Source organism: Rhinatrema bivittatum, chromosome 2 (assembly GCF_901001135.1).
Source record: "Rhinatrema bivittatum chromosome 2, aRhiBiv1.1, whole genome shotgun sequence".
NCBI lineage: Eukaryota > Metazoa > Chordata > Amphibia > Gymnophiona > Rhinatrematidae > Rhinatrema > Rhinatrema bivittatum.
This window is the reverse complement of record NC_042616.1, coordinates 32,519,080-32,538,897: the sequence shown is the minus strand read 5'-3', so window position 1 is coordinate 32,538,897 and position 19,818 is coordinate 32,519,080. Positions and strand designations below refer to the sequence as shown.

Here is a 19,818-nt window from a genome sequence, read left to right as displayed (position 1 = left end):
AGTTTTGAAAATTGGGCCCGATGTGTGATATTGCACAATTTCACCCTTTGGGGCCAATGCAAAACAGCGCGCTCAGCCGAGCGCGCTGTTTAACCCGTGGATGTATGCGTGATTTGGACGCGTGTCCCCAGCCTCTTAGGCTATAAGGGGATTAGCGCGTCCAAAACACACGTCCAGCCCCCCCCCCCCCCCAAAAAAAAAAGTAATAGCGCTCATCACATGCAGATACATGTTGATGAGGCTATTAGTTATTCTCCCCAGATCTAAAAAGAAATGCGATCTTAAGTCGGAGGAGCCAAAAGGTTAAAAAAAAAACAAATTTTTTTTTTAATGTGCGGGCGCTCACCACCGAGTGCGCTAGGAAAGAGGGCGCTCACCACCGAGTGCGCGCTAGGAAAGCGGGTGCTCAACACCGTGTGCGCGTTTTCCGCACTCTGTTGCATCGGCCCCCCATATGCTAAGTGTAGCCAGACTTACCTCCTTCTATTGTGTACCCAGCATGCATCGATCCTTTGAAAATTCACCTGTTAGGTAGCGGGGAAATACTCACATACATCACTTATGTGCAAAAGTCAGCTTTGAAACTTATCCCAGGAAACACACAACACACACTATTATGCTTACTGTTTGGTACGCATGGTTTTGCTGAGAGAATTTACCCATACATTTTAAAAATCCAAGCATCCCAACTCCACTCCAGAGTCCACCCCCCCGGATCGCCTCTCTCCGTTGGCATGAAAAGTGCCCACGTGCAGGGTATACTCACGCAATTTTATACACTGTATTGGTCACACAGTTTTCTTATGGGCCACTTCAGGGGTAAAGCACTACTTGACTACTTTGCAAAATGGCCCTTGACGTGGTCACCTGTAATCCTGTAACTCTGGCCACCAGCAGCCTGAGTCTGCAGGGACTTCTGAGAGGCTCCCGAGTGGCCTGCTGCTCTTCCCTCCGATCTCTGGCCAGGTCTCCCCAGTCAGTAACGTTCCCTGCCCTAAAGCCACAATGGGCGGGTCGATAAGAACATGCCATACTGGGTCAGAGCAAGGGTCCATCAAGCCCAGCATCCTGTTTCCAACAAAGGCCAAACCAGGCCATAAGAACCTGGCAAGAACCCAAAACTAAGTCTATTCCATGTTACTGTTTCTAGTAATAGCAGTGGCTATTTTCTAAGTCAAACTTAACTAATAGCAGGTAATGGACTTCTTCCTCCAAGAAACTTATCCAAGCCATGGATTCCTCCTGTGTTTTTTTTTCTCTTATGATTTAAAGGAAGACAGAGCCTGGCCTCCTACAAGAACACACTCCAGAATTGATTAAGCTCTCCCAGTAGAAGGGAGTAAGTCAGGAAAGTGCATATATTTACCTCTACTAACTTTTTAATTCATTAGATCGCTGCCCAGCAGCCTAACACCCCCTCCTCTTCCTATCCCAGGAAGTTGGTTTCTTGTACTGGGGGAGAGGGAGGAGCAGTGGCTCTCATCCTTCCCTCCTTTCCCCAGAGGGAGTACCCCCTGGGAAGTCTGCCGTACATGTACGGCGCGGAATTCCCCTCTTCTAAAAGCATTTTTAATATTTTTTGTGCCGAATTTGGCTGCAGTTGGCTGGGCGGGAAACAGACTACCTGCATCCACCGGCCTATGCAGGCCACCGGCAGGGGCTTGTTCCCGCATCGGCCACGCCATGGGAGCCCACGTGACCCGGAAGGAGGCAGGTCACGTTGGCTCACGTAGGCAGGAGGAAGGCACGGGCATGCGGCCCACATTGTTGGCCTATAAAGAGGCATGAGGAAAGCAAGTTGTGGTCGCTGTTGGCCCCCGTGTGGCCAAAAAGGAAGCAGTTGGAGACAGCCAAGAGGGAGGCAGAGTGGCAAGTAGTGTCGGGTGATGAAGGTGTCAGGCCTTTGGGATTGGGGAGGATGGAAAGAGAGAGAGTAGAGGAATTCGGACCTTGGGGGTGGGGAGGGAAAGACAGCAGAAGGGATCAGGCCTGAGGGGGAGCAGGGCCGGAGTAAGAAACTGGAGGATATTAGAGATGGGTTAGGAGTAAAAGCCACGAAGGTGCAGGGAGATGAGAAGGCGCAGGGAGAAAGTTAGGGGGTGTGGCAGCGGTTGGGCACAGCGAGTACAAGTCAAGAAAGAAGGAGAGCCGAGAGGGGTCGGAGTCAGGCCTAGGTTAGGGGGGGAAGAAAGATGGGGGAAGGGGCTGGGTCCATGGGCCCCCGTGAGGTGCAGAGAGAGAGGAGTGGAGGGCGTCAGCCTGGGGGTGGAGAGGCAGGAGAAGAGAGGTGGATAGCAGAGGGTGGAAGAAGTGCAGACCAGTGGAGTAGGGAGAGCAGGTAGATGAAGGGTCTTATGACCCCAGTCTTAAGCGTACTTCAAGGGGGGAATTGTGCCAAAACATTTCAAATTCTACAGCTTTGACTCATAAAGTTGTATTTTTAATTAATTACTCAAAGACCCTGAGGCTGATTTCCCCAGGGTTTAGGTGCCTGACTTTGGGATTTAGGATTCTAAGTTGGCCCTTTTGAATAGTTGCTAGGGCCGAGTGCCTACATTAGGCTTCTAGTTCTCATCCCACTCCTGTAGGTTTCAACTCCTTTTTCCACTTTGAGCCCTCTCCATCTGTCTATTCACCCCACCACCTCTCCAGGTGGCTGCCATTTTTCGACCCCCTCGGTAAATCCCCCAACCTCCTTTTGCACCAACTTTCCTTCCCGATTTCCCCTTTTTCCTTGAATATCTTCCCCTTTCCTCGTTCTTGGGTACTTTAATCTCCACATCAGTGACCCCTCTCTGTCTCTTTATGCCTCAAAAGTCCTTGGCCTCAATCTCCTCCTCTGACTTCCAACTCTGCTCTACCGCCCCATACTCACAGGCATGGCCACTGCCTTGACTTTAGCCCTTTCTTCCAACTGCTGTCTCTCTGTTCCACCTCGGTTCCTCCTCTCTCAGAACATAATCTGATCATTTTCACAGTAAACCAGCCTCCCTACAACCTCCTCCAGACACCACCAACAATCTTCAGGTCTCGGACTCTTGTATCCTTTCCCACTACTTCTTCACCTCATCTCTCCTCTCCGCCACCCACATTCTCCGAGTCCGCATTGAGGCAGTTTCTTCTTCTTACAGCACTATATTCTTCTCGGCTCTGCACAATCTCGCTCCTCTCCTCTCCTGTAAGGAGCACAGTGCATTAAAGTGTAAATCGTGTATTTGGGTCACAAAAATCAGTTAAGCCGCTTACAAACAAGGAGGCCAAGAACTGGTGAGATCCAGGCGTAATCATCTCAGATGAGCTGAAGGGTCCAGTGTGCTCAGGGTCATAAGTGGAGGCAGTATCAGCAGGAAGCAGTATTGCCCTTGACCAGCAGGGCCAGATTTACAGGCCTGGTGCCTTGAGCATTGGAGGGGCCCTCTCCAAACATTTGGTATAGTGGAGGGAGGAGGGGGGGGTGGGGGGGGGTGCTCTCACAGAAAATGAAAGTGGGGAGGGAGTAGTCTACTTAAGGTAATTTGAAAACGGGGCCTAAGTCCGACCTCCACCTGAGTACTGCGTACACTTCTGGAGGCCGAGCCCTCACCCAGATATTAATAGGAAGGAAGCAGTTCAGAGAAGGCCTGACAAAGTGATGCAAGGCCTACAACACAAACTCTACACAGAGACATTGAAAATCCTCTCACTGGAGGATAGAAAGTATAGGAGAGATGTAAAAGAAATGGTGAGATATTTAGCAGGCTTATATAGAGTACAGGAAAGTACAATTTGAAACGCTTCTTTACTGAGAGGGTGGTAGAGACCTGGAATATCCTGCAAGTGTAATTGCTGTAAACCAAAAGTGTGCCACGATATGAGACAGATACAGGGAACAGTGATAACAGCAGAGTCTAGAGGCTGGCTACAAGAAATAAGAAAGGGGGACGGTGGGGGGAGTGGTTTCCTCTAGATATTGCTAGAAGTTCAGGAATTTGTGTGCTCAGCTATTCAAATTGCAGAGGACCGAAGATGGAAGACATCAAAGCTGATCTAGAGAAGAAGCGATATCCTGCAGGTGGTCAAGCTTGCCCAGCTAGCAGCAGGGTTATATTCTTACCTAAAACAGGGTACATGGGAACAACCAGGCAGACTTGGTGAGCTAAATGTTCGTAATCTGCTGTCATTTACTGTGTTGTTATGTTTCTTATTCTGGGAAAACACAGAATGTAATCACTCATCATCACCCAGACAAAACCAAGTCCCATAAAAGTGTTTCAGACTTACGGGAAATTTGTCATTTGTTTAAAAGGTTGCTCCTCAGAATTAACATTGCTGCTGATGCCAACTGAGGGCACAAAAGATCCTTTTTAATATTTTGTGAACTCTAGAGCAGAGGTGGCGAATAACAGTGAGGAGTGCCACAAACAGGCCAGGTTTTCAGGATATCCACAACTAATATGCATGAGATAGATTTGCATACAGTGGAGTTCAGTGCATGCAAATCTTTATCATGCATGTTCATTGTAGATATCCTGAAAACTTGGCCTGTTTGTGCCTCTTGAGGACTAGAGTTCGCCATACCTGCTCTAGAGGCAGCGCGTCAGGAGTTTGTGCTGCTGTGCCTGAGGCTGAATGGGTGCTGAGCAGGTCCCTCTTCCTGTTCCAGGTCCCTGTAACCTTTGAGGACGTCGCTGTCTATTTCTCTGAGGATGAGTGGGAGATGTTGGAAGAATGGCAGAAGGAGCTTTACAAGGAGACCATGCAGGAGAATTATGAAACTCTGAAATCACTGGGTAAAGATTAAATTTTGTTCCATTATGAGAAGTTGTGCACTGAAATGCTGTGAATACCTTTAATCTGGGGTAACTAGAAATCTAACTGGCGTGTTCCCATTCTCATATACATAAACATTCAGTGGGTATTGGAGAGGGAATCGCAGTTACTGTGTGATTATCTGTTTCGTCCATTCTTCCTTTGGAAACCTGTTTCAGAATTTCTAGCAGAGTGTTCTGGTGCAAGGTCCCAATGTGTTTATAATAACTTAATGCAGTGTTTCTCAACCACTGGGGCCTGGCAGCACTTTTTGCCAGTCCATGGATTGGCAGTCGTCAGAGGAGGAGGAGGCAGACCCATGCTGCATCTGCCTTCTGCAGCCACACAGGTAACCGGTTGTCTTCCAGCCGCCCGTAGCAACCAGTGCGACATTCTCTACCGCCCTAAACCCCAGGGTCAGAATGGTCCCGGTAGTAGGATTCACTCTGGGGCCCCACCAGCACTGCACACTCCCGCTGCTGCATCCAGCCGTGGGGATAGACGTCTGGCACTCTCTGGCTCTTCAGTACTCCTGGCACTAACGGGCTGGTCGGGCCAGCAGACTAAACATGAACACTGGGCTCAGCTGGCTCTGCAAATAAACACCAAAAGAAAAAAAACACAACCCTTCCAAAGGGTATCTGGCTATGCAGCCACAAAGGCTGCTGGAAGCACCAGACCCTTTAAAGGGCAGCATCTACCCCCACTGCTACCAGTGTAAATATTTTTAGCCCCTGGAGCGGCAGTTACTACCTTTAACCGAACACAAGGGGGTAACCTGCATGGCACAGCGGTTACTATCATTGGCAACTTGCTGGGCAGACTGCATGGAGCATTTGTTCTTTATCTGCCGATCATTGCTATGTTACTATCGGGCCGATACAGTAAAAAACGCGGGAGAGCAGGCGAATGCCCGCTCTCCCGGCGCGTGCACAGGACACTCTCCTGTGCACGCGATCCAGTAAAAAAAATGTATTTAAATTACGGCCAGCGGTAAAAAAGAGACGCTAGGGACACTTGCGCATCCCTAGCGCCTCTTTTCGGACAGGAGCAGCAACTGTCAGCGAGTTTGACGGCCGACGCTCAATTTTGCCGGCGTTGGTTCGCAAACCCGCTGACAGCCACGGGTTCGGAAACCGGACGCCGGCAAAATTCAGTGTCCGGTTTTCAAGCCACGGGAATTTTTTTTTTTTTTACTTTTTTAAACTTTTGGGACCTCCGACTTAATATCGCCATGATATTAAGTCGGAGGGTGCATAGAAAAGCAGTAAAAACTGCTTTTCTGTGCACTTTCCCGGTGCCTGGAGAAATTAGCGCCTACCTTTGGGTAGGCCGCTAATTTCTGAAAGTAAAATGTGCGGCTTGGCTGCACATTTTACTTTCTGTATAGCATGGGAATGACTAATAGCGCCATCAACATGCATTTGCATGTTGATGGCGCTATTAGGTTCGGGGGGGGGGGGGGTTGGACGCACGTTTTGGCCACACTATTACCCCTTACTGAATAAGGGGTAAAGCTAGCGTGTCGAAAACGCACGTCCAAATGCCGGCTAATAGTGCGCTCCGTTGGAGCGCACTGTACTGTGTGGCCCGTATGTTAGGTAATGTTATGAAACCGAGGCACTGAGTTATAACATCTGTGCAGTACCAAGTCTCATTTAAAGCCTCCTGCACTTTGATCCTGTTACATCTCAGGAGCTAAGCAGAGCTGGGCCTGTTTAGTTCTTGGAAAGGAGACCTCGAGGGATTGCAGGGCACCGGGTGCTGTAGGAGATCCCGAGAGTGGTCCAGTAGGGGACCCTTCTTTTTCTGAATCCACGTTGAAGTGGTTCCCAAGAATTGTGTTGGGTGCTTTTGCAGCTGGGGACAGTAGGTTTGGACGAGGTATGAAACTGAGGCCCTTTCTGCTCTAATGTCATTAAATAACACCGGGGATTTATTGCAAGAGAGCTAAAACCAACAAGGTGTAAAGGGTGGGCACGGATGTGAGTCCTCGGTGCTGCGCTGTCATTTGACGCAGCCTCGCAGGTGAACCTGAGAAGCCTACGGCGGCAGCTGCGGACGCGCCCCGTAGTGGGATAGGCTGGAGCTTCGCCTGTACCGGCCCGCATCACCTGCAGGTTAGGCCCTTGGGTCACGGCGGCCGGCGGGTCCTAGGCGGGTCCCTTGGGCGGTGGCTGGAGAGAGAATCCAGAAGTATGCTGGGGTCAGGGCTGGCAGCAAACAGGACAGGAACGGAGACGGGGCCAAGGTCGGGGCAGACGGCAGACGAGAGGTCAGGACCAGGCAGCAGGCAAAATGTAGTCGGGTTCAGGCAGGGAGGTCAGAATCCAAGAGGGTCAGGCCAAGGGTGGCTGGAGACGCACTGAAGACACTGGGCGAGATGGACAAGGAAGGGCTGGACAAGGCTGTAGAAGACTAGGAAGGCTGGACAAGGCAAGGCAGAAGAACGCAAGGCACTCGGGAATGCTGGCAAGACGCGCTGCAAAGTACGAGGCCCGATGCTCCTCTGAAGGAGCCTTAAGTACAGGAGTGCCAGTGATGTCATCAGGAAGCGCCGTGGTATGTTTCCCGTCATGGGCCCTTTAAGACAGGGCATTCGGGCACGTGCGCCTGTAAGAAGTCCGGAGAGCGGCGCCTGGCAGTGTCCCGTGCCGCGCCGAGTGGCATCTGATCTCCGAGGCGGCATTGGAGGTGGGTGTGAGGTGGCCCGCAGGGGCTGCCTGCAAGCTGCCAAAAGTAACGCATGATTACTGAACTCGAACCACAAAGGAGGCAGATTTTCAAAAGGTTAACACGTGCCGGGCCTAAAGCCCCGGGACGCATGTAAGTCCCGGGGCTTGCAAAAAGGGGTGGGGCGGGGTGGGGGTCAGAGGCTCCCGGCACAATGGCCATTTGCCGCTGTGCCGGGGATCGCGCGCCGGCAGTCGGCCGTCGCGCGCAACTTACTTTAGCCCCAGGGCTGAAGTAAATTTAAAACAAAAGAAAAAAAGAAGAAAAAGGTAGGGGGGAGAAAGGGCGGGGGAGGTAGGGGAAGGGAAGGTGGGGGTAAGGGAAGGCAGCGTGGCTCGGCACGGGCTCGGCGCACGCAAGGTGCACAATTGTGCACCCCCTTGCGCTCGCTGACTCTCGATTTTATAACGTGCGCGCGCATGTTATAAAATCGGGCATACGTGTGTGTGCGCCGGGCAGCGCACACAGGTCTGAAAATCTACCCCAAACTGTGTAATCTGGCAGCTGACAAAAAATCTCTCCCATAGGAAGAACCTATTTAACTTCTGAAAGATCCCTGCCTCTCAGCATCCCTGCAGGTATCACTTCTGATGTACATTTACATTTACAAAAAATATAATAAGAATTAAACAATCTTGACATTTGAGGCTTTTGGAAACTAAGCTGCCTGCCTTTCTGTCTCCATTTAATTTTTCAAGCTTAAATGTTTTAAGCTTGAAAACCACCTTGCCTCCACGTGTTTGTTTATTTATTGATATCTGTAATATTTCTGCATCCATTCAGAATGAGCTGCACATTGTGTTTGAAGATCCGTTCTCTCTCTCTCTCTGTACGAACATTTTAATTTGAAAAATGATTTCTTTCATTTTGGAGAAACCTGATGCGATTTCTTTTTGGCTTGGCACAGGCCCTTCGTGTGAGAAGCCTTCTCTGATATCAAAGATTGAGCGTGAGGAAGCTCCGTGGGTCAGGGAGCAGCAGGACCCGAGAGGCAGGAGAAGACTGGAAAGCTCCTGGAGAGGTGAGGGGAGAGCTCAGGGGCAGGAGAGGAGCCTGGGGCCTCCTCCTCTCTGTCATCCATCCTGTGAACAGGAAGAGGTGGTCTTCCTGTTCTTAAAGGGTTTTGTCGTTTTGGTGGCCTTTCGTGCCCACAGACCCTGGTGAATTCCAGAGGTTTGGCCAAGCGTTGGTTATCCTGTGATGGAAAATGCGGAGCTCAAATAGAGGGCAAGCAGGCCGCTGATGAATGTTACAGGAGAGGCAGGGGAAAGTCCCATCTTTAGCCCCACAATTAGAAACACTTCTTCCTGCTCCACCTTATTTTATTTATTTATTTAGAGTTTTTCTATACCGGCATTCGTGATTAGAAACCACATCATGCCGGTTTACATATAATAAGGGGGTGTGAACAAAAACAGAATATAAACAAGTGCAAAGAGATCTTAAAGTTACAATGCAACAAGGATCATATAACTGGGGAGAGAATTAGAGTAAGATAACCGAGCAGTTAGGATAAATTATTTACATTATATTGTGAAGTCTCTTATAAGATGTTGCTTCCCCAATGGCTCAGGACTGACACCGGAAGCATGATCCTGCTTTAAGTAAACGGTATGCAGTATTCTTGATTTCACCTCAACCTTTCCAGCATGGTTTTCGGTTTCTTTGAGTACTCGGTAGTTCAAATATGGAGTTTAGCTGCTTGTCCTAACAATGCTGTACGCATCTTGAGGGTGAAGACAGTGGCTACATGACTGAGGGGGAGACAAGTCGCTCAGCCGACTGTTGAACAGATTTTAGGGGAGGAGCGAGTCGCAGTCGTCTAAACAGGAGGCGTTAACAGAGTGGAGGAGCATTTTGACAGTGTGCTCGGAAAGAAAGAGGCAGATTTTAGCAGTGTTATAGAAGAAGAAACAACACGTTTCGTATGTGTGTGTGTAGACAAGGAAGGAGAGAGAGAGAGGCATCAAAGATGCCCCCGAGGTTACGGGCTGAGAGACTTGGGAGGATATGGGAGTGCGATCCACGGAGGGGAAGCATGTTCGTGGGAGGATGACAAGAAGATGATATAAGCAGGCAGAGTTTTGAGACTGGATTATCGATGACATTTCTGGTGTAGCGACGTAGATCTGGGAGTCATCAGCATCAAAGTGGTTCTGAAAGCCATGGGAGGAGATGGGAGCACCAAGGGAGGAGGAGGAGGAGGAGAAGAGGGCCCAGGACAGAGCCTTGAGGTGCACCGACTGATAGTGGAATAGCAGTAGAGAAAGAACCGCTAGAGGAGACAGTAAAAGTACAATGGGAGAGGTCAGAAGAAAGGCAGGATAGAGCAAAGTGCCGAAATCCAGTCGCGTGCAGCGTGCCAGGGCATAGATGGTGATCGGCAGTGTCAAGACCAGCAGGATCAGTGGAGGAGGAGGAAGAGGATGAGTAAAGATCCTTAGCCTTGACCATGAAGAGGTTGGTGCAGACACTGGCAAGCGCGATCTCCGTGGAATATTAGAGGGCAACAGCCAGGATGGAAACGGCTTTGTTTATTTATTTATGTTCCAGAAGGGTTGAGAGGAAGGGAAATTAAGAGAGCAGAAACGGAGGGCAGTTTGGATGCAGAAGGGAGGAGGGAGGTGGCACAATAGTTAGCAGGGCGGGAAAGGTCCACTGGTTTCAGAAAAGTAAGAGAGGATGGCAGGAGAACAAGAGGAAGGGGAGGTGAAAGAAGTGGGGGTGGAGGAGGCGGTCGGGTGCAGGGTTCGTGATTGATCCAGTCGGTCATCCATCAATCCAGTTCCTTATGTCTCTAGTGACACCGGAGTTTCGGCTCGTTCCTCTCTCCTGAGATGGGAGGGTCCTCCCAAGGGTTTCTGAATCTCTTAGTGGCTCGATCAGCCCGCATTGCCGGCAGGAAACGTATCCCCCCCACCTCTTTAGCCATAAGGAAATGTTAGGAACCTGACTAATGTGTGGCAATGAAAATGGAGAGGACCAGCAGGAGGTCCATCAAAGCCTGTCCTGATTCGCAACTTTTGTCACCTTGTTGAAGAACTCGGTCAGGTTGGGCAGGATCTTGAAATCATGTGGTCTAGGGCACTGGTTCTCAACCTTTTTTCTGTGGGGACACACCTAACAGATGGTTCTCACATGCGTGACACACTGAACACGTGATCGTCACGGGGCTAGATGTAAAAGTACAGTTTGTATCCACGGGAAACCCCCCTGACCCACAATAATGGATGTAAAGCAGAATTATGACATTCCCCATACAACTCACCCTACAAAAAAGATATTCTGGTTCTGGTGTCATCTCAGTAACAGCAACTCAAACTCCTTCTACTTCCAGGCTCAATAGCCCTACTTATGAAAAGACAGCAGTTTACCACCAAGCATGTCCTCTTGAGAAAACACAACAAATAAGACTGATAAACGCTTACATGCTAGTAAAATATCTCGGTAACAGACACAGAACCGACCCTAACATACTCCCAGGATCTGTAGTAATGCACATAAACTAATCCGCACACAGTTACACCTGTATTATGGAATACACTCAAACAGGAGCAACCCTATCTATGAAAAGGCAACACTACAAATATTAAATCAGGCCCTAAAAACCAATACACCTCCTATTAGGAAAACAGAACAAGCCAAGCTGCTATAGATCCCAACACAGAAATAAATGTATAACTATACTAATAAGCAGAATAAATGTTTCACAACAACTATGAACAGAATAATATCCAACAATTAAAAACTCATTAAAATTATTTAAAATTCTCCAAACACCAATAAGATATTTCAAAACAGCAGACACATCACATAATATTCAGTAATTAAAATGGCAATCAATCAAGAAAAATAAACTTAAAAAGTCACCTTTACTAACCCCCTCCAGCAGCTCTCCTACTCCTCTTCCATGCAGGCCAGTAGCACACACCAGAAGCAGCAGTGGCTGAAGCTCTGAACTCATGGTCCTCTTCCTTAGGGCTCATGACCAGTCTCTCTGTCTCTCACACACACACATATCAGTTACACCCCCATGACCAGTTTCTGTCTTTCACACACCAGTCACCTTCCCGATCAGTCTCTCTCTCTCATGCACACACACACAGGCTTCCCACTTCCATGTTCTATCTTACATATACAGGCTTCTCACTCCCAAGCTGTGTCTCACACACCCCCCAGGTTTCTAACTCCTATGTTAGCTCTCTCCACATGCACAAGCTTCTCATTCCCATAATCAGGTTCTCTCTCTCTCTCTCTCACACACACACACACACACACACACACACACACACACACACACTCTCCAGTCATCTCCCTGACCAGTCACTTCCATTGTGCTCAATGCTAATATGTTATTTGTAGAAAATAAAACAATTTTGTTAATCGAGGAAAGTGATGATGTAGTTCTCTTTTTTCCCGGGAACAGACTCTCCAGCCGAGAAACCTGATCAGACAGTAAGGACTGAGCAGGAGGAAGATTCCTGTGTCTGGGATCAGCAGGACCCAAGAGAGAGTGGGTGGTGTGAGAGCTCCTGCACAGGTGAGTGACAGCTCGGGTAGAGGAGGGGACTCCTGCATAAGGGCCTGTGCAGCCTCGGGGGGGCGACCCCTCTGTATCTGTATGGGGGACGAGCTCCTTCACACAGGATTTTATCATCATCGGTGGCTTTCTCTTCCTTCAGAGCATCTCTTTTTCTACTTATACATTATTCTTAATGGCTTTAATGTGGCATTAATAGATCTGACATTTAGCTACCAAAGAAAAGAAATAATTATGTTTTCAGGAACTAAGTTCGTCCTCTTAATTTGACATTTTATATTATAAATCTAAGGAGTCTGGGTGTATGCTGGAGGATAGGAAATGTACACAGCCTTGAGCACGGGCTTTAAATTCCCAACTAATTCATCACAGGCAGAGGCTAAAGGAGCACAGAGAAAGGGTGAACAGATCCTCCATGAGCAAAGACGTCTTATTGGCTCTTCCTCAGAGACCCGCCTTCAAATCTTTTGGTTTATTTAATCACCCTGCCGTGTCCAAATGCACCAGTCCTCTAGCAGTAATAATACATAATGTATCATCACGTAAAAAAGGAAGTCATCTGCATTCAGTCTGATGACCTTTTATCACATCCCTGTTGATTATATATGAGTGAGTACATTGGATTTAATAGTTTATCTGTCCAAAACGCCATTTCTTTCTGAAACTCTTTGACGGAATAAAACGCATGCCCTTAGCTCTCCATTGCACATTCAGCTCTGAAGGTCTGAATATGGGGCCTGATAATGTTTCCTGTGCCTATGATTTTACTTCTGCACTTTCTCGCTTACTCAGCAGGTTATGAGATCACTCATGAAAATAAGAAGCAGCAGACAGGATGTGCTGAGAACCCGGAAACCCACAAGATGCTCCCAGAAAGAGTCCAAGAAAGGTTTATCCAGGAGTCAGAGGGCAGACGAGACTGTGGGAAAGGGTCTGAATCAAGAAAGAAACGAGGATCGAAAAAGGCGAAAAAGACAGTACTTCTGGAAAATTAACAATTGCTACTAGACCACAGCCAAGTAGAGAACGGAAGTTGGACACTGGCACATTGTGGGAGGAAAAGGACACAAGAAAAGGCAACGTCATCTCTTACCAGATAAGACACACTAGGGATCTAAGAATGCTCCAGAAGATATATGGAGATGATAAACTATGCTGTGAAGACTTCAAGCAAAGAATGGAGGTAACACAACCTCAGAGGATCCACATGGGAAACAATTCACATGTATGTTTGGAGTGTGGTAGAGGTTTTAATCATCAGTGGGAATTTCAAAAACACTGCAGAAGCCATATGGGAGGGAAACCATTTACCTGCCCCATTTGTGAGAAGAGTTTTACTTGGAAATCAGTTTTTAAAGACCATCAAAGGATACATACAGGGGAGAGACCATTTACATGTCTAGAATGTGGTAAAACCTTTAACAAGCGATCAATTTTAACCTGCCACCAGAGGATACACACAGGCGAGAAACCATTTACATGTCCAGTATGTGGTAAAAGTTTTAATAAGAAATCACATTTAAATGCCCATCAAAAGATTCATACAGGAGAAAAACCATTTACATGTCCAGATTGTGGTAAAAGTTTTACTCATAAATCAGATTTAAAAAATCATCAGAGGAGTCATACAGGGGAAAAAACCATTTAAATGTCCAGTTTGTGAGAAAAGCTTTACTCGTAAATCAGTTTTAAAAGACCATCAGAGGATCCATGTAGGTGAAAGACCATTTATATGTCCAGACTGTGGTAAAAACTTTAAAAAGAAGACATGTTTAACATCCCACCAGAAGCAGCATACAGGGGAGAAACCATTTATATGTTCAGATTGCGGTAAAAACTTTAGTAAAAAATCAGATTTAAATTCCCATGTAAAGATTCATACTGGAGAGAAACCATTCACATGTACAGATTGTGGTAAAAACTTTACGCATAAATCAGATTTAAAAGTTCATCAGAGGATCCATACGGGGGAGAAGCCATTTACATGTCCAAACGTGGGTAAAAGCTTTACTCATAAATCAAGTTTAATAGCCCATCAGATAACTCATATGAAAGAGAAACTATTTCCATATTGTGGGAAGTATTTTACTCAGAAATCAGATATAAAAGGCCATCAGAAGATCCATACAGGGGAAAAAACCATTTATTTGTCCAGAGTGTGGTAAAAGCTATAGTAGGAAATCAGGTTTATATGTACACCTGAGAATTCATATAGGAGAGAAACCAGACTGTGGTAACAGTTTGCTAAGGAATCATTTTTAACAGCACAACACAGGATCTACCAGAGTAAGACAGATGAACATATGGAACCAAAACTTGTTGATGCTGAATATAGCCATCGTGACCAATTGTAGGAAAAGTTAATACCACAGTATAGAATGGATTGACTATAAAAAGCTCTTGGATAACAAATTGCCGACTGTGCACAGTGAATCCTGGACTGATCAAGAACATCAAATTCACCATGATAATGTGATAGACTCTATGCCACCTGAATTATAAAGATAGATAATATGTCATTCGTAACATTGAGATCCAATGAGGAATATTTCAGGCAGTTCCCCCATCATCATTCTTGTTTTGTCAGGCACTGAATCCGCTGAGTTCTCTCATTAACTCCTTGGGCTGTGGATTTAGCCTTATTTCTAGAGACATTAATGAAACACAGATAACATCACAACTACTATTTGTCGCTGATTCTAGCTTTGGTGATCGTCAACTGGTGTATCAACTCCTTATAGTAAAGAGTGTCTCAGAAGACGTCTGGAGAAACTGAAAGTCTCTTTGTAATATAAAGGGAACTTGAGCAAGAAGATGCATCTAAATATCTAGGTGTGGATGATGGCGCAACAATCCAGCATAAATTATTGAGAGATAAGACCAGTAAAGAATATTATCAGAGGCTGAAACTGATATTGAGAAGGGCTTTAACAGCAGAGAATGGAATGCAAGCTATCAATCAACTTGGCATCCCCTGCACCTGGACAAAGCAGAGCAAAGAGTATTGGAGCAGCTTACTCTGAAATGGGGATAGCCACATGGCCTTGTTTTTCGTGCCAATTTTCTTGATTTCTTTGGTGTGGGAGGAATGGCCAAGGGTGAAGACACAGGGTGAATGCCCGTAAGCCCCAGTGCGTTTGCCACTGCTGGTGTGTTGGTTTACTGGTCCCACTGCTGCTTACTGTGCCGGCTTCGTGGCTCCCTTTTGTCTCTGCCCCCTGTTGACCAATCTCGGGGAGGGGGATAAAGGCAAGAGAGTGAGGGGGATGAGTGTTATGTGTCTGTGTCTGTGAGTTAATGACCCAAAGGAAGAGTGGGGGGGGTGGAGAGAGGATGAAGCAGGAGAGTGTGAGGGTCAGAGGGAGGGGAGAGCGAGTAATTGAGGAGATCAAAGGGAGGGCAAAAGAGTGAGTGAGCAGATCAGAGGGGCTGTGATTGCTTGGAGAAGTGGGGGAAGAAGAATGAGTGGATCAAATGTGATGCGGGGTTGAGTGAGGGGATTAGAGGAGCTAAGGTGTGAATGATCAGAATTGGGGGGCAGTCTGTGAAGGAGGGGATCAGAGGGTTTTGGGGATAGAGTGAATGAGGAGAGGGGCTAGAAGGGGGCAAATGAGTACATGTGGTGGTCCATCCTCCTTCCTCCAAGGAGGCAAAGAACAGGCCATACTTTTGGTTTTGTAAGTCATCATGTGTTGGAGAACGGGGCAATACATGCCAGTCTGCTCTTATTTCCCAAGACAGAGGAGACTGCCTGGGTCAGAGAGGGGAGGTCTGTGCCTTACTTGCTGAATAGGGAGAGTAGGAAAGTAGGTGGAGAGAGTTGAGGGCTACCAGGGATTAAGGATGAGACTCGGAAGCCCTAGGATCACTGGGCCATTCATATTGGGGGGGGGGGGGGTGTGCAGCAGAGGCTGAGGATTGAGGATCAGGATCCTTTTTACTCTCCTCCTCATTACTCCAGTGCTCCTCCATCCCCCAGCTATCCTTCACCCTCCAGTACTCACCAAGCAAAGAGTGGATGGGGATTGAGCACTGATGAGGACTGGGGATGGAGGAGCACTGGGATGAGGGTGTGAGGGTGTGTGGGTGTGTGTGTTGATGTGGGGAGATGGAGTTCACACTGTGCCATGCTCCAGCTCTCTCCTCCTCCCCCTGCCCCCCCTTCCCCCTTTTCCAAATTCTGCTTCCTTTTTGTCTGCAAATTAAACCCTGCTTGGACTCAGAAGTAAATCAAGGCCTCACACAGGAATTGTTAAGAAGAAGGGAAACTTAAAGAGGAGAGATTGATAATTGCAGCACAGAACTGTGGGCTATGGTCAAAGACTGGTGAAAGAGATAGAAGCGGATTTTTTAAAAAAACAGAACTAGAAACAGTTACACATTTCATGATTGGGTGCGACGGCATGATGTCCGAAGGCCTGGATCCAGAACGGCAACACATGGAAGTCCAGGATCTATAAAACAGATGTTTTTAGGATTTGGTTTGTAATTCCTTGCTGCTGTTTTCTCGTTCTGCATTTCTGTACTTGACGTGGTATCGCCCCTTAATTCAGTATAATTCTGTAACTGACAAATTACAATAAATAAAAGTAAAAAAACAAACTGAGCAGGAGCTGGTTACAGAAGCTGAGGGTAATGATGAAACAGCCCCCATAGCTACTGCTTGCGAGTACTTTTTATCCACAGACCTGACCAGATTATTCGTAGTGGGGTAGATTTTAGAAAAGTACGCCGGATTTTATAAGATATGCGCGGCTACGGCGTATCTTATAAAATCGGCGCACGCAAAAGGGGTGCACATTTGTGCACCTTGCGCGTGCCGAGCCCTGGGCGCGGTGCCTGTACCCTCCGAGGCCACTCCGAAATCGGAGCGGCCTCGGAGGGAACTTTCCTTCGGCCTCCCCCCAGCCCTGTCTATACCCCCCCTACCTTTATCGTGAAAGTTACGCCTGTGCCACTCGGCCGCCGCCACGCGATTCCCCGGCCCGGGAGCGATATCGGAGACCTCGACCACGCCCGGGAAACGCCCCCGGGCCGGAACCACGCCCCCCCCCCGGAATGCCCCGAACGTCGCACCGCCCCCCCCCGACACGCCCCCCTAGCATAGCCCCCAGGACTTACGCGCGTCCCGGGGCTTGCTCGGCGCGCGCAGGGGGGTGTTTTAAAGGGTTACGCCCATAACCTATGCACGTAACCCTTTTAAAATCCTACCCCAGTGGATTTGGGTGTAGAAATTTGGTTTGCACGTTTGCGAGTGCGCCCAGCACCCTTCCCCTCTCCATGGCATACAAGCACGAAATTATGCCTGCTTTGCCCAGCAATATCGCTGTTTCACCAACAGGAACTGATGTGTGTGTGCTGGAGGGGGGTTGTTATCATGAAGTTTCGATTTCCCATGCTGCTTTCTTATTGATTCATTTGAAATTCTTACGCTGATCTCATTGGATGTTTGTGTTCGTTGCTTATTGGTTCATTTACATTCATTTCCGTGGGTGCTTTATTTTCTGATTTGTTCTGATTGATAAGTAGGAGGAGTTTGCCTTTAAATAAGGGGTGAGCAAACGTTTTTGTAGCCGCTGACACCCCCCCCCCTTTCCATCCATGCCATTGGTTGGGCCCCCCCTCCTCAAGTTGCATTATATCATACATATACTGTACATACCCATAGGAAGGGTTATCCTGACTTCCTGGCCAGGTGTCAGAATCTCTCACCAACCAATTAGCTGTTGAATTATTTGTCAAGTAGCAGGTGATCACACTGCCAGCCAGCAGCTCAAAGACCCATTTTTGCATTCTCTTCTAGTTGCTGAAAGGAGCAAACCAATACACACACAGTGAGGCACACATCACACTCAGAGAGTCACAGGCACACTGAGATAAAGTCAGACAAGAGAAACATAAGATATATTACACCCAGGCAGAGGCAAAGAAACAGGGACACACTGACTCCCCACATCCAGAGGCAGAGAAACAGATACAGAAACATCATAACCAGATTCAGAGAGACACGCTCCACCCTCAGATGCATAAAGAAACAGACCACACCACCTCCTACAAGGTAGACACAAACACATTATTTATTTGATTTATATTGCGTCTTTTCAGCCACTTGAAAGCAGATTACATTGAAGTAGTGTAGATATTAGGCTCACAATCTAAGTACATCCAAACAGACAACAACCAACAGAGATTATACAGTCAGAGAGGCCCAAAAAGACACAGATACACCACACCATCTTACCCCGAGAAATACACACCACAGCAGACAGATCTACCACAGGTCCCACTACAGCTTGCCAGAGAGGCAGATATATGACCCCACACATAGATACTGTCTTGGTATAAATCAAATATTCCCTTGAGGTAAATTCTGCTCTATTGCTGCTTCTGCACAAGTATTTTTATGTACCCAATATACTTGAATTTAGTGAGCCCCTTCTATTTTTCCCTATATACCTTTTTGAGCATTTCTTCCTGTAACACTACCTATTGGTTGCTTTACCTATAGTTTAGTCACAAGCGCTCACAGATGTGCTCTGGTAGTGTGACACTTCTGTCACCTAAGCCCATTTCTGTCTATGACCAGAACGTCTTATTTTTGCAATACTTTTATAACTTGACACCCCATAACCAGAGAGATACACATCCCATAACTAGACCACATTCAGATAAAGACACAGACAGACATCCTGAGGTCCATATTCAAAACACCATTTAGAAGATAACATAATAAGTTACCCAGTCTAAATGGCTAACTCAGCTATATTCAGCCCGTATCCAGCTAAATTCCTGCCAGGTAACTAGGTACCCGGGCTCTGGGAGCCGGGGCTCAGCACAGCAGCTTTTGGGGGTTTATGTTTTTAAATGACTAGGCCTTGCAGCAGCCGGAAAGCTTGTTCATGCTCCCTGTTTTTAAATGACAAAGAGCATGGGCTTCTACATTTTAAATGTCATTTTATGGTAAACTGTGTATGTAAGAGGTAAGCAGAGTATAAGGCCTTATCCGTAATGTGGATAAGGAAAAAGCCTTCAAGAACAGAAAACAATTGGAATTCATTCCCATGGAGACTTCCTTTGCCTGACCCCTCTTTTATGCTCCCTGTCCACATCTGCTGCACATTTCTCACACTAATGCCACAGCTAGGCCTTTGGTCTTCCACCTTAAGAAAGGTGGAAAGAAGGCAAAACACTTACCGGCATGGTTAAAAGGGGAGGTGAAAGAAGCTATTTTAGCCAAAAGATCTTCATTCAAAAATTGGAAGAAGGATCCAACAGAAGAAAAGAGGATAAAGCATAAACGTTGGCAAGTTAAATGTAAGACATTGATAAGACAGGCTAAGAGAGAATTTGAAAAGAAGTTGGCCGTAGAGGCAAAAACTCACAGTAAAAACTTTTTTAAATATATCCGAAGCAGAAAGCCTGTGAGGGAGTCAGTTGGACCTTTAGATGATCGAGGGGTTAAAGGGGCACTTAGAGAAGATAAGGCTGTTGCGGAAATATTAAATGATTTCTTTGCTTCGGTGTTTACTGAAGAGGATGTTGGGGAGATACCCGTAATGGAGAAGGTTTTCATTGGGCAATGATTCAGATGGATTTTCAGAAGGCGTTTGACAAAGTTCTTCATGAGAGGCTTCTAGGAAAAGTAAAAAGTCATGGGATAGGTGGTGATGTCCTTTCGTGGATTACAAACTGGCTAAAAGACGGAAACAGAGAGTAGGATTAAATGGACAATTTTTCTCAGTGGAAGGGAGTGGACA

At 47.2% G+C, this 19,818-nt stretch overlaps 1 pseudogene; it reads left to right on the top strand.

Moving 5' to 3' along the window:
- Window positions 1–4,639: 4,639 nt before the first annotated feature.
- Window positions 4,640–14,226, top strand: LOC115083173 (annotated as a pseudogene).
- The last annotated feature ends 5,592 nt before the right edge of the window (window positions 14,227–19,818 follow it).